The sequence below is a fragment of the Talpa occidentalis genome, unplaced genomic scaffold (genome assembly GCF_014898055.3).
Source record: "Talpa occidentalis isolate TD23 unplaced genomic scaffold, MPIMG_talOcc4v2.1 talOcc4.10, whole genome shotgun sequence".
Lineage (NCBI taxonomy): Eukaryota > Metazoa > Chordata > Mammalia > Eulipotyphla > Talpidae > Talpa > Talpa occidentalis.
Window position 1 is genome coordinate 62,151,629 of NW_023600993.1, and position 25,605 is coordinate 62,177,233.

Sequence of the window (25,605 nt, forward strand, 5' to 3'; positions counted from 1 at the left end):
GTACCCTAACCAGCTGCTCCCATGGGTGTCTTCATGGTAGTCACCCTGCAAGACATGCTGCAGGACACAGGCCCACAGCCAGAGAGGACTATGGGAGGGGCTGGGTCTAAAGAGGGGACTTAGGTGACCTGAGTGCCCAGTTTCATTACTGGAAAGGGAATCTTACTCCCTACAACCTGAGTCTTGTATGTTTAGGACAATCCTCTTGTCTCAAAACATTGAAACTGGACATACCATAATATTCATCAAAAACTGAGCAGGGAGAAAGGTATCTATCATCCCCAACTCCACTAAAGGGTGCAGACATGGAGGCAGTTCTTGAGAAGGCTGCTTCAGTTCTTTGCACAACATCCCTTCCTGAAGACCATCTGAGTTCACTGCACTGTCCCAGACATCCTCTTGCACCTGTGTCCCTTGTGGCCTTCCAGTACTGTATGGGTTGTGTCAGCCCCACCCTCCACCCAACCTGCTTAGTATCCTGTCACCCTGGTACACCTCACGTGATATGACACCCAAAGTCTGTGTCTGGAGCTGTGTTTGTGCTGGTACACAGGGCCATGAAGGTGCCTGTGCTGGGTCAGGGGCTCTAGGCCCTCCCAAAGTCCCAGCCCATGCTTCAGAGTCTGTCCCAGGCACCTGAAGTCTGAGATGCTGGAAGCACCTTCAGTCTTTGGCTTTTGTAGGAGTTTGGTCATGCACAATAACAGATTATTGCAGTTCTGCTGTAAAGCATGGAAGAGGACACGTTTGTGGCAGCTGCTGAGCTCACGACCAATGACCAACACACCCTGCACAGTGGATGGTAGCAGTGGCTGCTTGGCTATGTAGGCCCTGCAGCTGGACTGCCTGAGGACCTCACCCAGTCCATTTCCATCAGGGAATGGTTTCCCCACCCATGCATCCCTGTGCATCATGATCCTCTGGTGCCTCAGCACTTCCTGGTCCAAAAAATTCTTGCAACCTTGCCTAAAAATTCTGCTCACATTTGGTCTAGCGCCAACCAGCCCAAGGCTCAAGGCCAGAGGAAGCATAACGGCAGTGACCCTTTCCTGTGTACTCACCCAGGTCTACCCTCAATCAGAAGATGGTCTTATACCCTCCATCCCCAACCCAGAGGCCTCAGAGCAGAGAACCCCATCTACAATATGGTCACTGTCTGAGGGAGAATGCCAGGGCCAGAATGTCTGCCTAAACCTCATGCTGTGGCACCAGCCAACACGGGCCACCATGTTTGTGGGTAAGAGTTCAGTCTTGAAGTTCAGTCTTGGTTAGCAAGGGCTTAAAAAGCAGGCCTGCTCTCTGGGAGCCCTGTGTCAGCCATGGCTGGGGACGGCTGCGGGTGTCTGATAGGTCATTCTGGGAAGAAGTTTTAAGTGTGTGGCCTGCCAGTGCCCAACTCCCTCCTCACTGGAACTGCATCTTATTTGATGGGTCTGTAAACTTTCAGATTTCTTTATCCCTGGTTACTCAGATGAAGTGCTTCTTGGCCCATCATGTCTACACCATCAGTCAAGGGCTTACAAACTTGAAGCAGCACATGGCGAGTTAAAGAGATCATGTGGGGACAAGGGTGCAGGTGCTGTCACTGTCCTTCTGGTGACCAATTGTGGGAGACTGGATTATTCTGTGCCTTAACTATTCTGTGTTTTTCCCTTGATTGTTCTGTTCCTTGCTTATTCTCTTTCACCCACAGTCTGAACAGGGAACGTTTGAGATAAGGAAACTCTCAGGGCACAAGTCCTGGTATGATGTATTTTCATGATGAAAACAGCACATTCTGAAAACAGCAAGAGATGTTACGCTTACAGTAGCAAAGCCAGTGAGGTGTCCCTTGACTCTCTCCCTGACTTCCCAGCTTTTGGGGGCAGATGGTTATGAATCCCCCACACACTCACTCATTCCCCTTTTGCCTGCTTGCTTCTTTCATCTATTTTTTTTTCCTGTTTGATTTAAATAAAAATGAGACTGCCCTGGAGGGGACTGTACTTTCATTTTAGAGTCCCTCTAGGCTTCTCACATTCTGCATGGACTCAATCTTTTTCTCATCCTGTATCACACATCAAATTGAGATACCAACCAGTAGGTAAGTGCACCCACAGTCCCTTGTGCCCTGCTTAGGACCCCTGAGTATACAGGTTTGTGGCCACCCAGGGCCCAGGAGGGCTTGAAGTTTCTGAGGCTTTGCTTTAGGACTAGGAAGAGTTGTCCAGTCATGCATCAGCACAAACTGGTATCTGTAGAGTGTCTCCACTGGGTATGATGGGGGGTGGCCTAAGCTTGTCTGGGATGGGGTGCAGTAGGAAGTCCAGAGCTGGGGTGGTTGAGTTAGGCTGTGATGTGAACAAGCCCTTGGCCACATAGTGTCATGCCTGTTCTTTGAGATGTGTCCTCATTGCGTGTTGGTTCCTGCAGTTCCCCCCAAAATTAACAATTATACTGTCAGGCCTCTTCACCCCTCCTAGATGAGGTAGACCCCATTATCCAAGAGCCCTTTCCACACAGGATGAGTCCACCCAAATGAAGAACTGCAGAAATTTGACGCAGCCTGCTGGGGTTGTGGGAATGGAAGAGGCACGTGGGGATTCTAGGTTTGTACTGACATGCAGTGTGGCCTGCTCAGGCAGCCCCTCAGTGGTCCTGTCCCTATAGACACCCTTCCCTCTGATACTGAAATTCTGGGATATCTTCACCCCCCTAGGTTGTGGGTGCTGGCATGTATGTCATATGCAATTCTGAAGGTACAGTTAAGTGTGTGTGCTGGGACCTAGAGAAATGTGGGGTGCACAGAAGATAGTGTGAATGTGTGCTGTGGTGTTGAGCTTGCAGGGCCCTGAAGAGAATGGCAGGAATGAGAGGCCCTCCCTGAGGGGGCTACTACCACAATGACTGCCAGGGGCATCCTGACCAGGGCAGAAGCAGGTGTCTCGAATGTGTCTGAAGGATGGGTGTGAGGTGAGCCTGATCCCTGAGAGGGTCCCCTCTTGACTGACATGACTCCCCTCCCTGCAATGGCTGCTCACGCTGCCCTAGGATGGCATGCAGGAATTCCTGTAAGAAATCCTGTCGTAGTCTTAGGTCCTGTCATACAACCTAGTCCTCAGGTACCTTCATGTCTCCAACTTAGAGTCTAGATTTGGACCTCCCCTGCCAGGTAGGCAAAAGCCAAGCTCCCTCCATATATCCCATCTTGGGGTAGTGAGCAAGCCAGTGGGATGAGCTCCTGGACTGTCCTATGTTGTCCACCTCCTTTCATCTAAGGAGCAAAAGGAAGCAGAACAGGGTCGTTACTAAGACACTGGGTACCAGAGCCCAAGAGAGGCCAGGCAGGAGCCTGCAGGACACCAGGGACCCAGGCCCATGTGCCTTGCCTTCAAAGGGCCCATAGACTGGTACAGAAGCTGACCCACTATTCTGACTTTCGGCTAAACACTGAGGCATGCAGTGTGCCTACAGCAAGCATCATCTGTAGAGCCCAGGGCTTCAGGTCTCTGTCCAGGATAACAGTCGTGGGGGTCCTAACCGACATTCCCATTATATTAGGCAAAGTGGACAGGTTGTCAATCTCTAATGCCTTCTCTCTTGAATTCAATGCACTGTGACCATAATTCCGGGCCTAGCCCTGCCATAACACAGAGGCCCTAAATCCATACTGTCCCTCTGCTGGGCCACAGGCAGCCAAGTCCAGGTCACATTCTTGCCCTGTGATGTGCAAAGCATGTGTCCCTCCCAGGGCAGAAGAAGAAGGATCCAGAGAAACACTGCCAGCAGGCCTGAACTTCTCTCTCACTCCCTTTAGGGGGTATTGCCAATAATCCTAAAATAAGGTATCAGGCATTTCTGGCCACCTGGCGCCCTTGCCGATCCCTCAGAACTGCCTCACTGAGCAGAAGAGAAGAGGAACCCCTCAGCCAAGCTCGGCTTCAGTTGGGTCAGATCCCCAATCAGGTACAGCTTTGGTGCTGGCAGCCAGGATTGGCTCCCTTGGGCCCACCTGGCCCCATGTGTTTGGAACACGCTGGGAACCCACAACTCTACTCTTCCCAACCTGGAGAGACTGGGTCCTTGGCAGTTAAACTGCAGGGGCTGATGGGAATTAGAGCCCAACTGGCTCTGACAGTTAAACTGCTGCTGGGGTCCAAGAGGGACTTGATCATCATGGGGGCAGGATCCACGGTGGACAGTTTTCCTGCAGACAGACACATGCCCAGAGAATGAGACAGTGAGACGTGGAGGGAGAGAGGCACAGGGAGAGATGATGTATTGTGACCTATAAGTTCCAATTCCCACATAATTTCCTGGACTCCCTAGTGTCGAGAGATGGCTTTCTTTCCAAATGTACAGTCTCCTTCTGAAATCTTCAACAAGGGCTTATTGAGTGAGCATCTCATCTCTGAGCTAAGCCCTGGTCGGGGGCGGGGGTGATCACCCACACAGCACTCCCCATTAAATATGTTTATTGGGCTACAAGTGTGTTTTTGAAAAGAATTGCAGACACTCTGATCATGATCTTTTCAAATGCTAAAACAAACACAATTTTTTGTTCATATCACAGTTCCCTGCAGCATGGCGCCTCATGGTTCCACAGATCTGCCACCCAACATGCAGTAGACTACCTCCTCCAGGAAGCCCACTTGAGTTTCTACATGTCAGACCTATCATGCACAGCATTGCCACCAACTCTTGGACCCCTTCACAGGAAGGGGCCTTACAGGTGGAATTTTCCCACACTCAGGTCAGCAATTTCCTGGGTTGGGCCAATCACAACTGAGGCCCCATGGCCATGTTGGAAAATCTCCAGTAAGTCCCAGTCAAGCAAAAAACTACACATGGAGCTTCCCTAAGGGTTAAGTTGCCTAGGGGTTGGCCTAGGGGCTAAGTCTCAGCTCTACACTGCTATGACCTAAGTATGATACCGGACCAGGGAGCTAACCCACATATAAACCAGCAGACCTTCATATCTTGCCCGCTTCTCTTAACAATGTGTTTCAGTAAATCCACTTGTTCTGCTCCCTACTCCGTCTCTGATGAATCCTCTCACCTCCTCCCCGACCTCTCGCCTACTCCCTAATAATTCAAAAAAGAAAAAAGAAAGAAAGTGTACGGTCACCACTGCTCTTACCCTAGACCCAAAACATGAGTACTGCTATAAAACTCAGTGTAATGCCAGGAAGGCACAGAGTTGGCTCTCTCTGATCTGAACAGACCAGGTAAAGGAGAGTCCTGGAGCCCTCGGTGGCTTTCTCAGGCTTTTATTGAGCTTTTTACATGTAGTGCAGCAACCAGGTACATGACAGACAGGGCTGTCGGGGGGCCAGGAGCTTCTAGCAAGTCTTTATACTGGGCTCTCTCTCTCTCTCTCTCTCTCCCTCTCTCTCTCTCTCTCTCTCTCTCTCTCTCTCTCTCTCTCTCTTTCTCTCTCTCCCCCACCCCCGCCCTTTCTCTCTTGGTGAATATATCAATACTAAAGCCATGGCCCACAGAAGTAAATAATACAACTAAATATTACAATGTAACAAAATACAGTTGCAGCCACCAGGCATGCAATCCTAATGGCAGAGGGCAGAAAAGCCTCAGAAGCATTTCCCCTACACTCTCTCAGCTTCAACTCTGTGTGGGAGCTGTTGGGCTTCTTTATCTCTCCCTGCATAAAACTCCTTAGGTATGTTCACTGCTGCCAAGGAATGGCCAGTTTCTTTAAATAAACCCTCTGGGCTTGCTTGCTGTTGTGTGTGTGCATGGCGTTATTATTCTTTGACCTACCACCATGGTTCCCTGCACCGCAGTTCACATTACACTATCAAAGTTAAAAACATGATATGACAAGTTCCACCTTCCTGCAAATGGGGTCTGTGTGCATCTTGTGCGAACAAGTTAAATAGAAGGAGGAGAAACACGGAGGCAGAAGAGGAGGGAGGAGATGGTGAAGAGGAGGACTAAGAGCTGGAGTACAGTAGGCAGGGAATAAAGAGAGTGAAGATGGCTGATGAAGCAGGAGGCTGGAAAAGAAAGAAGAACTACATGAAAGAGTACCATGGAGAGAAGCTAGGAAAGGAAAACACAATGGAGGAATAAAGACAAAGAAGATGGAAAAGAGTAGGGAAGAAGAGGTCAGTGTGGGATGGAAGCTGCTTGAGCATGGATGAGGAGGGGTGTAGAGGTTTCAGTGGGGTATATAGACAGAGGAGGTTGGAGGAATAAGAGAGTGGTTGACATTGGGAGCAGTGTTTGGGAGTATAGGTAGTAGGTGATAAAAAATAAGGATGGATGGAGGGGCTTCCCCGGTGGCGCAGCGGTTGAGCGCTGGGTTGCGAAGCTGCCCGCAGCCTCTGCAGGGCCGGTTCGATCCCCGGCTGCTCCCTGGCCACTGGAGGAGCGTCCCACATGGCGCGCAGACCTCTCCTGCCGCCCGCTGCTCCCCTCAGCAGTGTACTTCGTCAGTCTGCCTGCTCTGCTCCCTGCTCTGGTTCTGGTGAATTCTCTCACCCTCCCGTTCTTCTGACTGTACCCAGTGCTTGTATAAATAAATAAATAAATAAATCTTAAAAAAAAAAGAAAAAAGGATGGAGTTAGTGATGAAAGAGGAGGTGGGGCAAGGTGGAGAAATGGGAGGAAGATGAAGAAGTAGGGGGATGAGAGAGCAAGATGGTGAGATGGATGAAGGTATTTTAGGATGCAGGAGGATGCAGGAGGAATATAATGAAAGTAAAGAATGCAGAGCTGTTTAGACAGGAGGATGAAAAAGATGGAGGTAGAAATTGGAGAGAACAGAGGAGGTTCTCTGTTGCAGGATGAGGGTTGATGTAGATGAGATGGAAGAGTGGATAGTGAGGATGGAAAGAGGATTAAAGAAAAGTTGGAGAGGGCCTCCCCAGTGGCACTGTGGTTGAGCGCTGGGTTGCGAGGCTGCCCGCAGCCTCTGCAGTGCTGGTTAGATCCCTGGCCGCCAGGTGAGGGTCCCACGTGGCATGCGGTCCTCTCCTGTCGCCCACTGCTCCCCTCAGCAGTGTACTTCGGTCCTTCTGCCTGCTCTGCTCTCCCCTCTGGCTCTGGTGAATTCTCTCACCCTCCCCCGCTTCTGACTGTACCCAGTGCTTGTATAAATAAATAAATTAATCTTTAAAAAGAAAAGAAAAAGAAAAGTTGGAGAGGAGGATGGCAAAGAGGGTAAAGGAGAAGGTGGGATAGGTAGGAATGTGAGAATGGATGAGTTGGGTGAAGCCATAAATTTTGCGGTCCATGGCTAAGATCAACTGTGCTCTCTCATCTTTGCTAATGCTGCAGCCCCATTATGGGGTGGAATTGCAGAATGTCAATCAGCCCTTGATGAAATAAAGGGAAGGCTGATCTCAGCACCATCATGAGTTGCCAGACCCCAGGAAGCCATTCAGACTCTATGTGCATAAGACAGAGTTGGTCTGGGGGTGCAATTATTAGGATCAAACAGACAACTCATTGCATGTGTTTCAAAACACTTGGACCATGCCAATAATGGATGGTCTCCACATTTGTGTGCTGTTGCTGCCACTTGTGACCTTTACTTTAGGGCAGCCCATCACTGTGTATATGCCACATCAAGTTTTGACAGTATAAGAGCAGAAGCATGGACTTTGGTTGACTGCTTAGCACCTGGAAAAAAATCAAGTAGATGGGCCTCCCCTGGTGGTGCAGGGGGTTGAGCGCCCCACTGTGAAGCTGTCTGCAGCCTCTGCAGCGCCAGTTCAATCCCCGCCAGCAGGCGAGGGTCCCACATGGTGCGGCAGACCTCTCCTGGCTCACCAACTGCTCCCCTCAGCAGTGCATTTCAGTCAGTCTGCCTGTTCTGTTCCCCGCTCTGTCTCTGGTGAATCCTTTCACCCTCCTGTGCATCTGGCCTGTACCCTGGTTCTTGTATAAAAATAAATAAATCTTTAAAAAAAGAGAAAAATATCAAGTAGCTATATTCAATAATCCTAATATGCATCTTAGGTTAGACTGGTAAAACTGGTCTTTATCTTTCAGACTGTGCAGACCAGATGTTCTTTGTTCTTTGTGATGTTGTTTCCTGTTTTGTTTGACTAATGCCTTCTTTTTTTTTTTTTTCTTATGGTTTGGAATGATCAAGTATTTTTCAGAAATGGAGGACTTTTCCATACTGGCTATCCACGGGCAATGCCTAGTGACTGTTACTTCTTTTGAACACACTGGAACCCCAGAAAGAACTGTCATCTGAGGCTATACCCAGCACTCATGCATTTGACCATCATCATGGAATGGTGACAAAAATTGAAGGGGTGAATTGTTGGTGAAGTATGTCTTGGATGAATTCTACCCACTGATATTTTAGACTCCACTTCTACCTTCATGCTAAAGAGATTTCAGGTGCCAAGGATTACAAATTCCATCATGCAATGAATCTTCATTACTTTTTACCTCTTGAAAGTGGGTTTTCTGGGTTTTAACTCCTCTAAGAGTAGAATTAAGCAGCCATGTTTGGTATAACATATGATTTCTTGCTCTCTTGTTTATCCTGCTTTCAGTTTTTACTTGAGGCCTCAGCTAAAATATATAGGCCAATTAATGTCTATGTTTTCACTCTTCTAATTACCCTTCTAAATAATTTTTTTCTCTATCTGCCTACTCTTGAGTCTTGTCCTGAATTCTGAAGTTAGTTGATGAAGACTCTTGCCCAGGTTACACTATGTAGTGCACATGGTAAAAAATAATTTTATCACAGTTTCTCAGACTTTTTCATTATGACCTTCCATCACAGATGGCCCAGTAGATAATATAAAACATTAAGAAGTAGTCTACATGTGCAGAAAGCAGTAAATAATAATATAACCTTGATATAAGTTCACATGCAAAAAATATATTTCTGTAAACTATGGTTAAGCTTGGTCCTGTGTCTGTTTTGTCTACAAGTCATATCAAAGCTAATAAAGGATTCCTCTGGGGTGAGGGAGGGCTCACAGTCCTCTCAGAGCCTCTCACTGGCCTCTCATGACCTCTCACGACCTCTCAAAAGACACTCAGTGGACACTTCTGGGTATCCACTGATGGGCTGGGGCCACTGCTGCAGCCAGAGCCCAGCAGAGCTGCCGCTTCTGGACACTGTCACTGTTGCTACCTGTGTACCTCTTGTGCTTTAATAATAAAGACTTGTTCCTACTCCCCACATATGGGGTCATAACCTGTTATCTGCTATCATCAAGAACTAGGCAAGTGGTTGTCCCTGGTGGCACAAGGGGTTAAGACACAACATGTGAAGCTATCTGCAGCCACTGCAGCACAAGTACGATCCCTAGCCAGGGAGATACCCAAAGGGTGCAACAGACCCCTCCTGACTCGCCCACTGCTCCCCTCAGCAGTGTATTTCAGTCAATCTGCCTGTTCTGCTCCCCACTCTGTCTCTGGAGAATCCTCTCACCCCTTGCCTCTCTGGCCTGTACCCCAGTTCTTGTATGTATGTAGCGCAACCAACTCATCACGGGTAGGTTCATTACCAGTTCTAGCAGCCCTGTTGGTGTCTTCATGCTCTCCCCTGTTCGCCGTCCCCGTACTCCAATGTGCTCTGCCATTCTTCACTGCACTCCTCTGTCCACTCCACTCCACTCCACTCGTCCATCCTCGGCACCACACCACACTGCACTGTGCTGTGCCACGACACACACACGCTGTGCCATGCACTCCACGCCACCCAACACGGCACCATGCCATTTGAGCGAGTGTGCATGGGCAATGGGAGGGCGGAAAAGCCTGAAGCTTTTGCCCTCTACTTATCCCACAACCCACCCCCTCAGGGTTTTCCGCCATACAGTCTATATACAAGTATGTACAAGTTTCTTTAACAAACATAAACACTGCAACCATGGCCCACAAAAGCAAACAGTATACATCACAATATAACTAAGTTCAATTCTCCTAGGGGCAGAAAGATAAAGAAGTTATTGGTACCAGCAATGGGAGATCCCTCCCATCTGACAATATACCTGCCAATTCTGTGTCCGAGGATAACATTGTAGCTGGCATCAGTGGCCTTCCAGGTCTTGAGTACCACACTCACTTTGCCAGCGAAGAGGCATCAGAGGACTCTACATGTGGCAAGAGTGGAAGCTCATAATAGGCCACAGAGTCATCACAAATATCCCCTTTAGGATTGCCTGCTGATCTGCCACCCCAGGGTGTATAACACGCACCCATGGTGGCCACTGTGCAGTCACCCATGGTGTTATTTGTAAATTGGCTTCCAGGCCACGACCCCAAGGGGCTATCAGAGTCACCCAGCACATGTGGGGAGCCTTTATAGTCCAGGGCCATTCCTAGTCCACAGTGTGCCCTGGGTCCACTCAGGTCGGGGCTGGCAATAAAATGTTGCCCTGCTGTCCAAATCTAGGCTTTAAAAAAATATCCGAAGTTTGTACTGCAATTGAATGGGAGCAGCAGCACAATGCAGCAACGCCTCCACTGGAGCCAGACCACCTCTCCTGCTCCTCTCATTGGGTGTTTCATAGCACTTCTCAAAGATGTCGGCTCCACCCAGCCAGCGTCAGAGTGGGGCCAGTAACTCTCAACCCTTGCTTTAGCAGGCTGTTATAGCGTTCTATGATCCCTGCAGCTTTGGGATTATGGGGAGTGTGAAACTTCCATTCAACACCCATATCCTTGGCCCATTGCTGTACCTGGGCTTCTGTATAATGAGTCCCTTGGCTGCTCTCCACTACCAGCAGACGTCCACATGCAGCACGTAGGCGAGCCAGTGCTGCCAACACTGCCTTTTGGTCCAAATGTGGAACAGGGTAGGCTGCCAATAACCCAGTAGCCGTGTCCACATGGGTGACCACATACTGTTGTCCATCGGAGTGAGGTAGTAGTCCAATGATGTCAATCTGCCAGCGTGTCAGGGGTACCTGCCCCTGAAACACCTGGCCTGTAGATGCAAAAGGTCTCTGGGGAGGAGGGGGGCAGGTAAGTCCTGGAACACACTACACATTGCTCACAAACAGTATGAGCATCCTCTAAAGTTACAGGTAGACCCCAGGCACACACAGTGGCCCACATTGTCTTCTGCCCTGCATAGAGCAAGCGTCTGTGCAGCCACTGTGCAACATCCTATCCCGGAGAAGTTCAAGCCATCAAACCCGGGCTATAGGACCTGCCTCATCATTGCGTGGTGAGGCCAATGGGGCATGACCTGTGACATGATAAATCTGCTTCTGATACCCTAGATCCCATAGATCTTTCCATAGGGCCTGGCCCCACAATGGCTGATGTATGACTGTCCAGTCATTTAGATTCCACGTGGAAATTCACAGTGTTAGGCCCCTGTACACAACCCAACTGTCAGTACAAATTACTAGAGGGGAAGGCTCATGGGCCCATTGTCTGCTCTACCCTGTCCTGGTTTCAAACCAAATAGTGTCCATTTCTGGGTGTATCACCACAGCTGTCCAATAGGCTGGCTGGCCCCAGCTGGAGCTGTCTGGATACCAGAACTCTGCTGGAATCGGTGCTCATCCAGCCTTCTAGGGACTAGCTTCAGATTCAGCTTCTACACAGGCTTTTGAAGTTGTTTCCATACTGACATATGTCACCAGACCAAGAACCTCCTGCAACTCCACCCTTAAGGAACTAGTTGACAGAGTGCAGCGTTGTGCTAGGTATGACCCCCACTTCACCAAGGTGGGAGTTTGAGCAGTACCACTATGGGGCTTTTATTGTCCAGTCCTGTACCCATCTGGCTGTTGGATAAGTGGTTTTCACTAAGACAGGAGTTGTGGCAGATAGACTTTCAGTAGCTAGTAAGGCTGCATGTACTGCAGCTAGCTGTTTTTCAATTAAGGAATACCTAACCTCAGCTCCCTTCCAGAGTTGGGACCAGTAATTTCTGCCACAGTCCCCACCCAAACCCTTCCTGGGTAACATGCACATCTAGCTCACAGGGTCGGGCTGGATCAAAAACCTGCAAGGCCTGAGCAGTCTTTATAGTTCGTTTGGCCATGGCAACGCTGTGTCTGCCTCAGCTGACCAATCCCACCTGGCCCCCTACGTATCAACATATCCAAGGGTTGTAGGAACTGGGCCATATGAGGTATAAATGCCCTCCAGTAACCCAGCAGGCCCAGAAAGACTTGCAGCTGCTTCACTGTGGTTGGAGTGGGGTAAGCTTGTACTTTGTCTAATAGGGATAACCTTTGTCTTATCCATCCAAACAACCCCCAAGAATTTAATTGACAGTCCAGGCCCCTGCAGTTTGCTTTCATTGATTGCCAAGCTACATGTTCTCAGGTGTGTCAACAGGAGAGGTACTACCTTTTCCAAATCTGCAAAAGAGTCACTAGTCAATAAAATGTCATCAATGTAATGGTACAAATGCACTGAAGATGGCCTCCCCCACCGGGCCAAATCTGCTGCCAGTAGCCTGTGGCACAAAGTAGGGTTGCACAGGTATCCTTGCGGGAGCACAGTAAATGTTCATTGCAGCCTTCTCATGTGAAGGCAAACTGGTCTTGACTCTCTGTAGCTATATCTATGGGGAAAAAAAGCATTTGCCACATCAGCTACAAAATGATACATGCCTAGCTCCTGGCTCAGAGATCCATCAAATCTGCCACTGAAGGCACTGCAGCATGCAAGGGGGGAAACTACCTTCTTTTACTCACAATAATCTAGTGTTATGCACCAAGAGCCATCAGACTTCTTCACCGGTCACACTGGCGTATTGTAAGGACTGTGGGCAGTACGCACAATGCCCACTTTCTCCAGTTCTGATATTGTGCCCGTAATTTCCTTGTGGCCTCCAGACAACTGATATTGCTTGGTATTAATCACTCGCCTAGGGACTGGCAGCTGTATGGGCGGATGCTTAGCGTGTCCTCTCACCACTGCCTTTACCACATGCACTCTAAGGCAAAACTCTCCAGCTGAGGTCTCTAGCCATAAGCCACATAGTACATCCACCTCCAGGATGTACTCTGGGATGGGTGATAGGTATGCTTTATACTCCTTTGGGGGTAATTGCCCAATCCCCAGAGATAGTCTCACTGCTGTCACCTTGACAATCTGGCCTCCATAGCCATCAGTGTAACAAGTAGACCCTTGAAATTTTCCTGGATTTCCATAGAGTAGAGTACATTCTGCTCCTGTTTCTACCAAAGCCAAAATTCTTTGCACATTAGTCCGGGACCAGTGGGTGGCAAACTCCACATGTGGCCTCCGGTCCCCGCCCGTCCCCTGTGGACAGATTCCTTGACCCTCACCCTATTCAAAAGTGATCAGGCCATCACCCCAGGAGGGGGTCAGCAGTAAGTGGTTCCAGGCGCAGGGCACATTCCTGAGGCCTGAAGCTTCCAGGCTTCCCCTTAGCAGCAGTCCTTCCACAGGCGTGAACCTCTGGTCTTCTTGCAGCTACTTCCATAATTCTTTTTTTCTTTTAAGATTTATTTCTTTATGCATACAAGAGCTGGGGTGTAGGCCAGAGGTGCTGGGGGTGAGAGGGTTCCCCAGAGACAGAGTGGGGAGCAGAACAGGCAGATCTACTGAAATACACTGCTGAGGGGAGCAGCAGGAGAGACAGGAGAGGTCTGCTGCGCCATGTTGGCTATCTCCCTGGCCAGGGATTGAATTCATGCTGCAGAGGCTGCTGACAACTTCACTGTACTGTGTTTCAACCCCTTAAGCCACCAGGGAGGGCCCCTGCTTCCCTAATTCTAACAAATATGCATTGGGCTTTGCATGTATTTTAGTACGATCTACACCTGCTCTCACTAAATGTGTCCACATTTGGTTACGGGTAACTTTAACAGGTTCTGTGATGCCTAGAGGATTCCTTGCCCTCCTTGCCATTCCTTTTGACTATTCAACAACTACCTGTATTCCTTTCTGAATTTGAGAACACTGGCTCTTGACTTCACCCAAGCTAGCTATCATTGTTGTGACGTTGTGTATTTGATGTCCCACATGGGGTGCTAGAACTGCCATGAGGGATCCAAATGAGGATGAGGGGGCACTCTTTAATACCAAGTCTCTCATCCCTCCTGTGTAATCCTCATCTTCAGGACCACGAGTATTCACATTGAACATGGCCTGTCACATCCCTAATTCCCAAAGTACCTGTACCGGTTCGGCACTGTCTCTGGCACATCTCCTGCATCAGCCCATACTGTTCATATGGCAGCCATTATTCTTTCCAGCAGGATATGATCTCCCTGGCCATACTGCTGGCTGATATGTCTCAAGGATGGGTGTATAGTCACAGAGGCCAGTCTCTCCATCTCTTGTGCCATACAGATAATCCCATCCACACCCAGGTCCCACAAATGTAGCAGCCAGGCTGCCAAGGTTTCCCCTGGTTTCTGGCAGAACTGTTTGGCCAAGTCCACTAGTTCTGCCTGGGTGTATGGTCAGTAGGTAGTAAATTCTGTCATCTGTGGTGGTCCCGCAGCCTCATCCCCTGGGGCCATGGGCCACTGTCGCTTCATTTTCTGAGTCACCACTGGGCGGGCCCGGAACATGGGACCAGCCTCCTCCTCCTGTCCAGAGGAGACTGGCATCTCAGTAGTCTCAGGTTGGTTTGCCACCACCTGCTGAGACTCAGGCAAAGGGCCAGCCTCCCTTTCCTCCTCTCCTGAGATGGGGTCTGGCATCTCCGGAATGGTGGGTTGGTTTCTCCGAACTTCTTCCTCCAGAATCCTCAATTGTTGCAGTACCTGCATCTCTTCCCTCATTTCATCCCGTACTTGCTGGATTCTGGATTGTTCTTTCTGCCTGGACTCTCGCAGAGCCGTGAGTAACACCCATCCCACGGCTCCTGCCTCCATCCAGGGTCTCCTCTATTTTGTAAAGGGCCTGTTCCAACTGCACTGGGGCTCCATTTACCTCTGGTCATTCCTGGGGAGGTGCCCACTGGGAGAGGAAGCTGGCCACTGAGTACCATCTTCTTGTGGCCAGCCACCCAGCAATCTCTCCCCAGGTTTGAAAGGGTTCCATACCCATCTGCATCGAGCCATCCTGCTTTGAACTGTCCTGCCATCTACTCCAAATGTAGTGCAACCAACCCATCCTGGGTAGGTCCATTACTGGTTCTAGCAGCCCTGCTGAAGTCTTCATGCTCTCTGCTAGTCGTCATCACTGTACTCCGTTTCTCTCTGCCACTCTCCACCGCACTCCTCAGTCCAGTCCACTCCACTCCTTCATCCTCTGCACCGCACCATACTGCACTGTGCTGCACCACACAACACACGCCACTCCACGCCACATGGCACCATGCCACACCACACACACCATGCCACACCACAAGGTGCCATGCCATTTGGCTGCGTGCACATGCACAGTGAGAGGGTGGAAAAGCCTGAATCTTTCCCCCCTACTTACCCCACAATGTATAAATAAATCTTAAATAAAAGAACTGGGGGGGGGGACCTCCCCTGGTGGTGCAGGTGGTTGAGCTCTGCTCTGTGATGATGTCCACAGACTCTGCAGCGCCGGTTCGATCCCCAGCCACTGATGAGGGTTCCCACATGGCACAGCCGACCTCTCCTATCTTGCCCGCTGCTCCTCTCAGCAGTGTATTTCAGTCAGTCTGCCTGTTCTGCTCACCGCTCTGTCTCTGGTGAATCCTCTCACCCTTCTCCCCCACTCCTCTGGCTTGTACCCCAGTTCTTGTATGCATAAATAAATAAATCTTTTTTAAAAAAAGAATGGGGCAAGATTGTAGCTGAGGCCCTACATCCCTTTTCCCATTGGGGTTGCCCTGTAACAATAGAACAATTACTGAAAGCAATTAATAAGGATGTCTTATTGAGTTTGTAAGCATGAACTTTGGGATAAGAAAATTGTGTGTTTGAATTTAAATGCATCTTGTAGCAGAGTTTGCAATCTTGACAAGGCATATAAACAATCCATGTTTCATGCTCCATTATATCTCCATATTGGGGACAACAATACCTGATTAGTATTGTTATTTGAATACAAGGAAGTAATCAATAATAAAGCTTATAGCAGTTTTTGGCATATTAGAAGTATATTAAAATTCTGATATATTGTGTATAATTTTGTCATCTCAACTACTTACAGCATATATGGTGAATAATCACTAGTGATATAGTATCTGCAAACCTTGTTTCATTTCTTTCTGACCTCATCCTAAATTTATCTGTTATATTTGCTTACCGGAATTTATGTATCAAATATTCCTGGATGAAAAGTCCAATATAAAACCTAAAAGGTAAATATGTTTATCTCAAAAAGATTCAGATCTTGGGTTTCCCTGGTGGCACAAGGCTTAATGTTTCAGTGCTATCACGCTGCAACATGATTTCAATCCCCGGCCAAGGAAATAACCTACATAGCTCAGCAGACTTCTCCTATATAGTCTGCTGCTCCCCTCAGCAGTTTATTTCAGTAAATCTGCCTCATCTGCTCCCCACTCTGTCTCTGGTAATCCTTTCACCCCCTGCACCTCTGTCCTACATCCCAGTTCTATGCATGAATAAATAAAAAATCTTAAAAAAATAAGATGCAGGTCTGGTGACTAAGCAAAATGAAAGTCTGTAATTCTTAAGACTAAGATACAGATGCTAGCAACCACTGCTCAGACACTAGTGTGGAACCTACTCCCTTTCCAAGCCTATATCTGTATCCACACCAACATGCCTCTGAAGGTCACTAGTTAGTAGCTTAGGTTACAACCATCAAGGATTTAAGCATTCACCATAATTAATGTGGACTATAATAAAAGAAATCTTTGTTTACAATAATATTTTATTCAATTTGTCATCACAATCTAAGAAAATTTTAATATCTTCAATGATACTAGCCACCTTAGTCTTTATAACATTATAGGATATAATTACTTGGTTTTAACTTAATTTATAAATCTCATGAGCACCCTAGCATTTTTACCATGATTTCAAATCTCCTAGGAATGGACAAATATCTGAACAGTAGGAGAATTATTGTGATTTATTGTTTTGTTTTTTTTTCTGGCAGTCCTGGGCACAGACTGATTTATTATTGTGACTCCAAACTGAGGTGAGCCTAATTGAGGGGGAAAGGTAGGGTTTTGGACACACATTTTTTTCCTCTCAGACTCAGGGTCACAGTTTTAATATGGAGCCAGTCACTGCATGGATGCATGGAAGCATCTCAGGAGGATGGAGCCTCTAGCAATAACCATATGGAGAATGTCATTTCTGCCACCAGGAAAGTAATTGTATTCCTTTATTTGAAATGAGAAGCTAGGACAAATCTAAATATTTTTGCTGACATTAAGTTTCCTACCTCCCAAGGGAAGAAATTCAGTTCATCTGTGGTCTGAAGAGTTAGTCCATTACACGGAACATGAGTTGTATGACTATCAATAGTTTTCTTTTCTGGTTTTGTTTTTCCTGTGGCAAAAGATCACATCACCCTTTTCCTGAATAGGGGCTTATTAGCTCTAATGATTAACACCCAGAAGATGAAAAGTACTGGCATCACAATTACCCTGAAGATCCCAGAGAAAGATTGTAGACTTTCAGAGTTCATGTTATTAAGAGTGACTTTTACAGCTATTCCCCCCAAAAAAGCATGGTATTAAAGTATATATTTTCTCATTTTCACAATAAAATTTCAGTGTGGATTTTTATGGTGATCAGAGGAGACAGAAAATACCTGCCCAAATCAGGCCATTATCTACAGGCACAATGATATGACAAAGTTCTGTGGATTCTTGCAAAGAAATGTTGGTATTTATTTGTAGAATAAGAGCAAGCACATCACATCACTGGTTTAACTCTTACGAAAGAAGCTATTTTGCTTTGGAAAAATATCTACCCAAAGATTTAGGGTAAGTAAGGGGTAAAGTATTTCATATTTTCTCCTTGAACTCATTCTCATCTAATGCAGGTACCGGGCAGGTTCAATTTAATATATAAATTGCTGTTGCTTTTTATAAATTAAGAGAAAGGATGAGGGACACTTAATTGTTCCATGAATTGTTATCAGATGCCCAAAATTTAGAATGGAAAGATTCTTATTCTTGTTAATCCTTATTTTCACACCAAAGAAAAGCAGTCATGACTCATTCTTGGCAGTTAACAGAGTGAGTGTAGTTGGGAAGCATCCTTGCATCCACCAGAGCTGAAGATTTGCTCCTGACATTGTTTTTTTTTTTTTTTCCCTGAAGATTTATTTATTTATACAAGCACTGGGTACAGTCGGAAGTGCGGGAGGGTGAGAGAATTCACCAGAGTCAGAGTGGGGAACAGAGCAGGCAGACTGATGAAATACACTGCTGAGGGGAGCAGTGGGCATGGCAGGAGAGATCTGTAGCGCCATGTGGGACCCTTGCTGGGGGCCTGGGATCGAACCGGTGCTGCAGAGGCTGCGGGCAGCTTCGCAGTCCAGCACTCAACAGCTGCGCCATCAGGGGAGGCCCTGCTCCTAACATTCTTAGAGGCTTTTTACTTTGTTTGCAAGTCATCATAAAAGAGAACTGATATCAGAAGCACTTATAGCCTTTTCTGCTCCCTCTTTTCCAATAAGTCTTAAACACATCTTTTATTTTGATAACATATGCAAAATTTCTGTAGTCAAATGCTCTACCACTGAACTATATGCCCTAATGCAAAATTTCTGACAGGCAAACTATACTATATCTAAGTCCAAATTGAGTGCAGTACATTTATTCAAGTGGAATGGAAAATGCAATGAAACAAAATGCAAATAAATACAATGGAATTCACTCAATTTCAGCTTCCAGGCCATGTATGCTTTATAGCATTGATTTTTTGTTTGGCCCTGGTTTTGTACGTATTATTTTGAAATTATTAAACCAGTGAGAAAGAAAAAAAGTAATGTTTTCATACTGCATGCAATTCAATGCATGTGTTTCTTCTTAAATGTATTTTTGCAAAACTTAGATTCAAAAGAAAGTTAGATATGAGAGTATTAACACAATTTCAAAGTTATTAGTGTCATAAGTTCCAATAATTAGCTAGATTTTGTAATAGATACAGAAATGGAAATGTTTGTCCTAGTATCTCCTCAGTGTGGAAAATTACGGTTTCTGGCAGCCTCCTATTAACAGAGAAAATTATTTATCTGACTTCTCCAACAATGCCTCATTCTCCAACTTTCCATTTGAATTTATATGGTAAGACTGTTACTGAGGCATCTCCATGAAAAGGGGACATGCATTGCAGAACACTGAATAAGCACCATTTCCCAGTCCCCACTTACATGTAGCAGCCTTGGCTTACAAGTCCCATGATACCATGAATCAGACTTTCTGAGCAGGTGAAATACTGGGAACTAGGGGTAGAGCCAAGTAGCTTGGTGAAGCTATATAAAACAAAGGCAGGTGGGATTGCTGCTTCTTTGCTTCTGCAGCCCCAGCTTGCACCCAGGGACTTGTAAGAGACATGTGGAAGAGAAATATATAGAGATATATAGAATTCTTGGAAGAGTCATGAGGGAAAGAGACACATGTGGGGGCTTTCAATTGCAGTTGCTCCATTTATGTGGTACCAACTTCTGTCCTTGCTCTTTGGAAACTGCTTCAGAACCCCTTTGATATTCTGCACCAGAAGCTGCCTTAGATTTTTGGCAATCTTTCAGGCCTTAGCAAACCCACTTCGGGTCAACCCTGTTTGACTAGGCATTTGCCCATGAAGGGATGTGTAATTGTGGGAGTTTTATTGGGAAACTATTATTAAATATATCATTCTTTTCTTCTCTCTACATGTACTAATTCTGTTAAAGGTCTGTCACTCCAAGAGTATAATCCATTTGTCTTTATGTGGCAGATGGCTCTAAAATCATTTTAGAGCCTGCACCCCTTAATAGTTTTGGGTTTCTGGGTGCTCCTCAATTATATGCTAACAGGGTAGGGTTTATAAGCAACAATCATTTTTTTTTATATGTGGTATATACCTGGCCTATTTGGGAAGGTTCCTAAGGTCCAAGTGGAAATAAAAGTAGAAATTAGGGGCCTCCCCGGTGGCGCAGTGGTTGAGCGCTGGGTTGCGAAGCTGCCCACGGTCTCTGTGGCGCCGGTTCAATCCCCGGCTGCTCCCCGGCCACCGGAGGAGGGTCCCACATGGCGCGCAAACCTCTCCTGCCGCCCGCTGCTCCCCTCAGCAGTGTACTTCGGTCCTTCTGCCTGCTCTGCTCCCCGCTCTGGCTCTGGTGAATTCTCTCACCCTCCCTCGCTTCTGACTGTACCCAGTGCACTGTACCCAGTGCTTCTGACTGTACCCAGCATGTTTTTATTTATTTATTTATTTGTTTGTTTGTTTTGTTTATACATGCCCTGGGTACAGTCAAAAGCGCGGGAGGGTGAGACAATTCACCAGAGCCAGAGCGGGGAGCAGAGCAGGCAGAAGGACCGAAGTACACTGCTGAGGGGAGCAGCGGGCGGCAGGAGAGGTCTGCGCGCCATGTGGGACCCTCCTCCGGTGGCCAGGGAGCAGCTGGGGATTGAACCGGCACCGCAGAGGCCGGGGGCAGCTTCACAACCCAGCGCTCAACCACTGCGCCACCGGGGAGGCCCTATTTGCTTAAGTTTTATACTAAAAAAAAAAAAAAAAAACTTCCAACATCTTTTATTAGTCTTTCAGTGATTTTTACATTATTATTATTATTTTTTTTATTTTATACATATTTTACATCATTTTCCATTTTTGCACAATGTATGCATTTTCATCTTGGTTATAGTCCCCATACAATTCCCATCCCCTTTGTTTTGACCCTACTCCCTTCTCCCCCACCCCTGTAATGTGTCTCTGGTTTATAGTTGCTTGTTGCTTGTTGATTTTGATTTTTACTTTATCATAATTTGTCTTTTTCCTGGTTCCTTATTTAGGTTTTCTAAATTCCTGCTATGAGTGACACCACTGGTATTTTTCTTTTTCTTTCTGGCTTATTTTGCTGAGCAAGATCCCTTCCAGCTCCATCCATGTTGCTGCAAATTACATGAATTTATCTTTTTTGATTGCTGAGTAATAGTCCATTGTGTATATGTACCACATCTTCTTGATCCAGTCATCTAATTTTGGGCATTTGGGTTGCTTAGCTATTATAAATTGTGCTGCTATAAACATAGGGGTGCAGGAAAATTTTTGCACATAACACTAATGAAAAAGGACTGATCACAAAAATCTACAAAGAGGTGATGAGACTCAACAAAAACAAAGTAAATAATCCAGTCAAAAAATGGGCAGAATAGCTAAAAAGAAACTTCTCCAAAGAGGAAATGCAGGGCCTCCCCTGGTGGTGCAGGCCATTGAGTGCCATACTGTGAAGCTGTCCGCAGCCTCTTCAGTGCCGGTTTGTTCCTCCACCTGCCGTCGAGGGTCCCACATGGTGTAGCAGACCTCTCCTGTCTCGCCCACTGCTCCCATCAGCAGTTTACTTTGTCAGCCTGCCTGTCCTGTTCCCCACTTTGGCTCTGGTGAATCCTCTCACCCTCCGCGCTTCTCACTATACTCAGTGCTTGTATAAATAAATAAATAAATCTTTTTTTTTTTTTAAAGAGGAAATGCAAATGGCCAACAGACATATGAAAAATGTTCAACATCACTTGTAATCAGGGAAATGCAAATCAAAACTACAATGAAATACCATCTTACACCAGTGAGAATGGCACATATTAGAAAAAAAAAAAAAAAAAACAAACCTAGCAACAACAAACGTTGCTAGGTTGTAGAGAAAATGGAACTCTCCTGCACTGCTGGTGGGAGTGCAAACTGGTCCAACCACTATGGAAAGCCGTGTGGAGATTCCTCAACCTGCTAAAGATGGAGCTTCCATATAATCCAGTAATTCCACTCCTAGGTATTTACCCAAAGGACTTAGTGAATTTTTTAACAGTGAAACTACCGTTCTTTTTTAAGAGTATTGGAATCAGTTAAGAATTGGAATAGGAGGCCCTACCTGGTGGTGCAAGGGGTTAAGGCGCAGCTCTGTGATGCTGTTCACAGCCACATGCATTACCAAGTTAGATACACAGCCAGGGAGGTGACCCACATGGTGCAGCAGACCTCCTCTGACACCCTAACTGCTCCCCTCAGGAGTATTTCAATCTACCTGTTTCCCACACTGTCTGGTGAATCCTCTCACCCCCTACACCTCTGGCTTGTTCCCAGTTCTTGTATGCATAAATAAATAAATCTTAAAAAAAAGAATTGGACTAGGAACTGTAAAATACTATCAAAAATATTTCCTCAACTTGTTGATTGCATTATTGTTACCAGGCAAGACTATGAAAACTCTCCCTGCAACATTCAGGGTCCATGAACTCACTGTCACGACTATAAACAAAGAGGTTCAGCACAGCAAAACACAAAAACAATTTATTTCAACAGAATAGAGGGTCATATATAAGGATGGTGAGAAGATGCTGCATCCAGCAGGCCCTGTCTGAAGTTGCCAACTGGGGCAAAGTGTTACCAAGTTCTGCCAGGTGGCAGGGGCTGGCAGGGTACAGAAGATAATAATAGCTCTGAGGAGAAGAGACCCAGGCAGAGACCTAGAGCCCACAATCCCTTTCTTTTATAAGGGTTCCTGCTGCAGTCCAGCTTTCGGCAAAATGTCGGGTCAGAAGTCCTTGAAAGGAAAAGACGGCCTAGGTGAAGCAAAAGGGGCTGAGGGGAAGGGGATAATGTAGTGAGGAGACACTGACAGTGGATGAGGTGCTGGTATCTTCTGCCGAGAGACTCAGCAGGTTTTTATTTATTCATTTTTAGTAATCAGAAAAAAATGTATTATCATGTGTAAAGCAGAGACAATCAGAGTATTTTATTCCCATGGACTACTGGCTTCTACAGGTTGCAGCTAGACGGTAGCCTTCAAGGTTAATAGATAAAAAATCAAACCTAGCACTAAAACTTATTATTTCAGCTAGACAATTACCTTAGACAGTGGATAGCCACCAGTACACCCCTATCAGCTAAAGTCTAAGCATCAAAAGACTATTCTATTCATATGTCAATCAGCCGGAGACCAGCTGCTTCTCAGCTATCAGAACATTTTCTACCTAGAAACTTCTTAACACAGTTAACTTCATTTAAAAACTTTCCTAAGAAACTTCTAAATAAAAAGGAACTTCTAAAACAGCAAAAGAAGGACTTACTATAATAGTTGTGCTGGTTTGCTTGTCAGATATGTACAATAAATTATCTCCCATTGTCAAGTAGGGCAAATTGTTTAATAACTAATTTCTAAACAGATAATTTTCTGTGCCATCCACCCACAGTCTGCTGATATGTACAATCCACTGCCCAATATACTCTCTAATAATTTTTTCTTTCTCTATGACCAAGAACAAAAAGCAAAGGGATGCCAGATCTTCAGCCCCACAGTGTGAGGCCCTTTCTCTTTGCTGCTTGTCAGTATCCTATCTGGCTGGGGCAACAAGGCCCCATGCAGCAGGTTCCTAAAAATGCCTACTTTATTTCTCTACCTCTTACTGTCCAACAGCCCTATAGCTCCTTGAATGCACTTGGGCATGGGGCTTTGGGGCATGGGGTCTGGATTTCAGTCCTGCCCTGAATTATTCCTCCCCCTATCCTGCAAGAAATAAAATTCAGAAAGTCAAATTCCAGATTTTCTTTAGAGGACTTACTTATGGAGGTCTTTCTTCTTCATTGCCAAAGTCCTTTCCCCATTTCTCTACCTTTGAATTCCTGCTTTGTAGTCTGTTGTGCAATCATGCCAGGGTGGGCACTGTTGATGTTGATTCAGGTAGACAGAAAATGATTCTTGGAGCCTTAAGTATATCTGACATGCCTTTAATGCTAAATAGGGGACTGGATATACAGGTAGAAAGACAGAAAGACTGAATGATGGAATAGCACTTAGCCTCCTGGCCCCTTTATACTGTTTTGTGCACATAGTCACTTAACTATTGCATTGTTGTGTATGCAAGGCATTTTCAAAGTTATGAGTTGTTATAAAGCCATCTGTTGTTTACTAGATGCCTGGAAAGAGAAAAAGAGCCTGAATTATTCCATGTTCCTTACATGTCCCTAATGTATATACTTTACTTCTTAGATATCATGTTTTCTCCTTTCTTGTTTTGCTCCATTGTTTGTTTGGAGCAGAATCTCTAGTAGTTTCAACTCAAAAATATTACCTAAAGGGCTCCTTGGTGGTCTAGGAGTTAAATCTCAATGTTATCACTGCTATGGCCTGAGTTTGACCTCCAGCCCAGTAGACTTCTGTCTCTTCCACTGCTCCCATAGCAGTGTATTTGAGTAAATCCACCTGTTCTGCTCCCCACTCTGCGTAATGAATCCTCACACACACAACACACACCCTGCAACTCTGGCCTATACTCCAGTTCCTATACACCAAAAAATTACAAATTTTAAAAATATGTTAACAAATAAAAAGATAACCTAACACATGCGCCAGCTGACCATGTTACTTGACATCTTTAGAAAAGTGTCTATTTAGTTCTTTCCATTTTTTGTTTGAGCTATTTGTTTTCATTTTGATTTGTGTTTCTTTGTAGATCTTAGCTTCTAGTCAGAAATGTTATATGCATATATTTTCTACTATTAGTAGGGTGTATTTTCATTTTAATGATTGTATTATCCACTATGCAGAAGCTTTGTAATAGCTTGATGTAGTCCCTTTTTTTTGTTGTTGTTGTTTGTTTGTTTGTTTTTACCTTACCACTGGAGTTGAGTCCCCAAAGACTCTGAGCCAATGTTGAGGAGTGTTTTGCCAATATTTTAGTCTACGTATTTCTTTTAAAATTCACATGGCGAAAGCTTTATTAACACAATGACTGAGGGTTCCTATGAGCTGGTCACTCATAGGCAACTGCGAATTATTTTCTACCTGCAAATCACAGCCTACAGAGTATAGCCCATATCATGAGGCAGGCCTGGGGAAACCTAAGCCACTGTTGACCTGATTATATGACTATTTCCATGGTGGTCTCAGGATAACCCTGCTTGTGATAACATCAAATACTTTGCTGATGCAAATACTTATTGACATATGTCACAATGTCCCCTTCTCTCTTCCTTGTAAAACTTTGTCCCCTTGCCCCCCCCCCCTCAAAACCTTATTCCTCATACCATTGTAGTGGCAGGTCAAAGACGGAGCAGGTTTTCCAAGATCCTATGGAGACAGGTAAAGGAGAGTCCTGGAGCCCTTGGTGGCTTTCTCAGGCTTTTATTGAGCTTTGACACGCAGTGCAGCAGCCAGGTACATGACAGACAGGGGTGGGGTGGAGGGAACAGGGGCAGGAGGCCGGTAGACCTCCAAGCCCCTGGCAAGTCTTCACTCGCATTATTTCTCCCCTTCTCTCTCCTGCCTCTGCTTCTCTTGGCGAATATCTCAATATGGCAGTCATGGCCCACAGAAATAAACAACATAACTTATAACAATGTAACAAAATGCAGGTGCCCCATCAGGCAGGGTAATCCTAATGGCCTTGGCAGAAAAGCCTGAAAATCATTTACCCTACAACCATTGTCACATGCTCAGCTTTTACTAGCCTGTATGATTTAAATAAATGACACAGGACCTGCTCAAGTAGCAGAGTCTTGCCTTGCAAACCTGTTCCACCACTGTGGTTTCCCTCATCTGTGAGCAGTAAAACCACAACAAAGTTCCTGTTGGCAACAAATGACT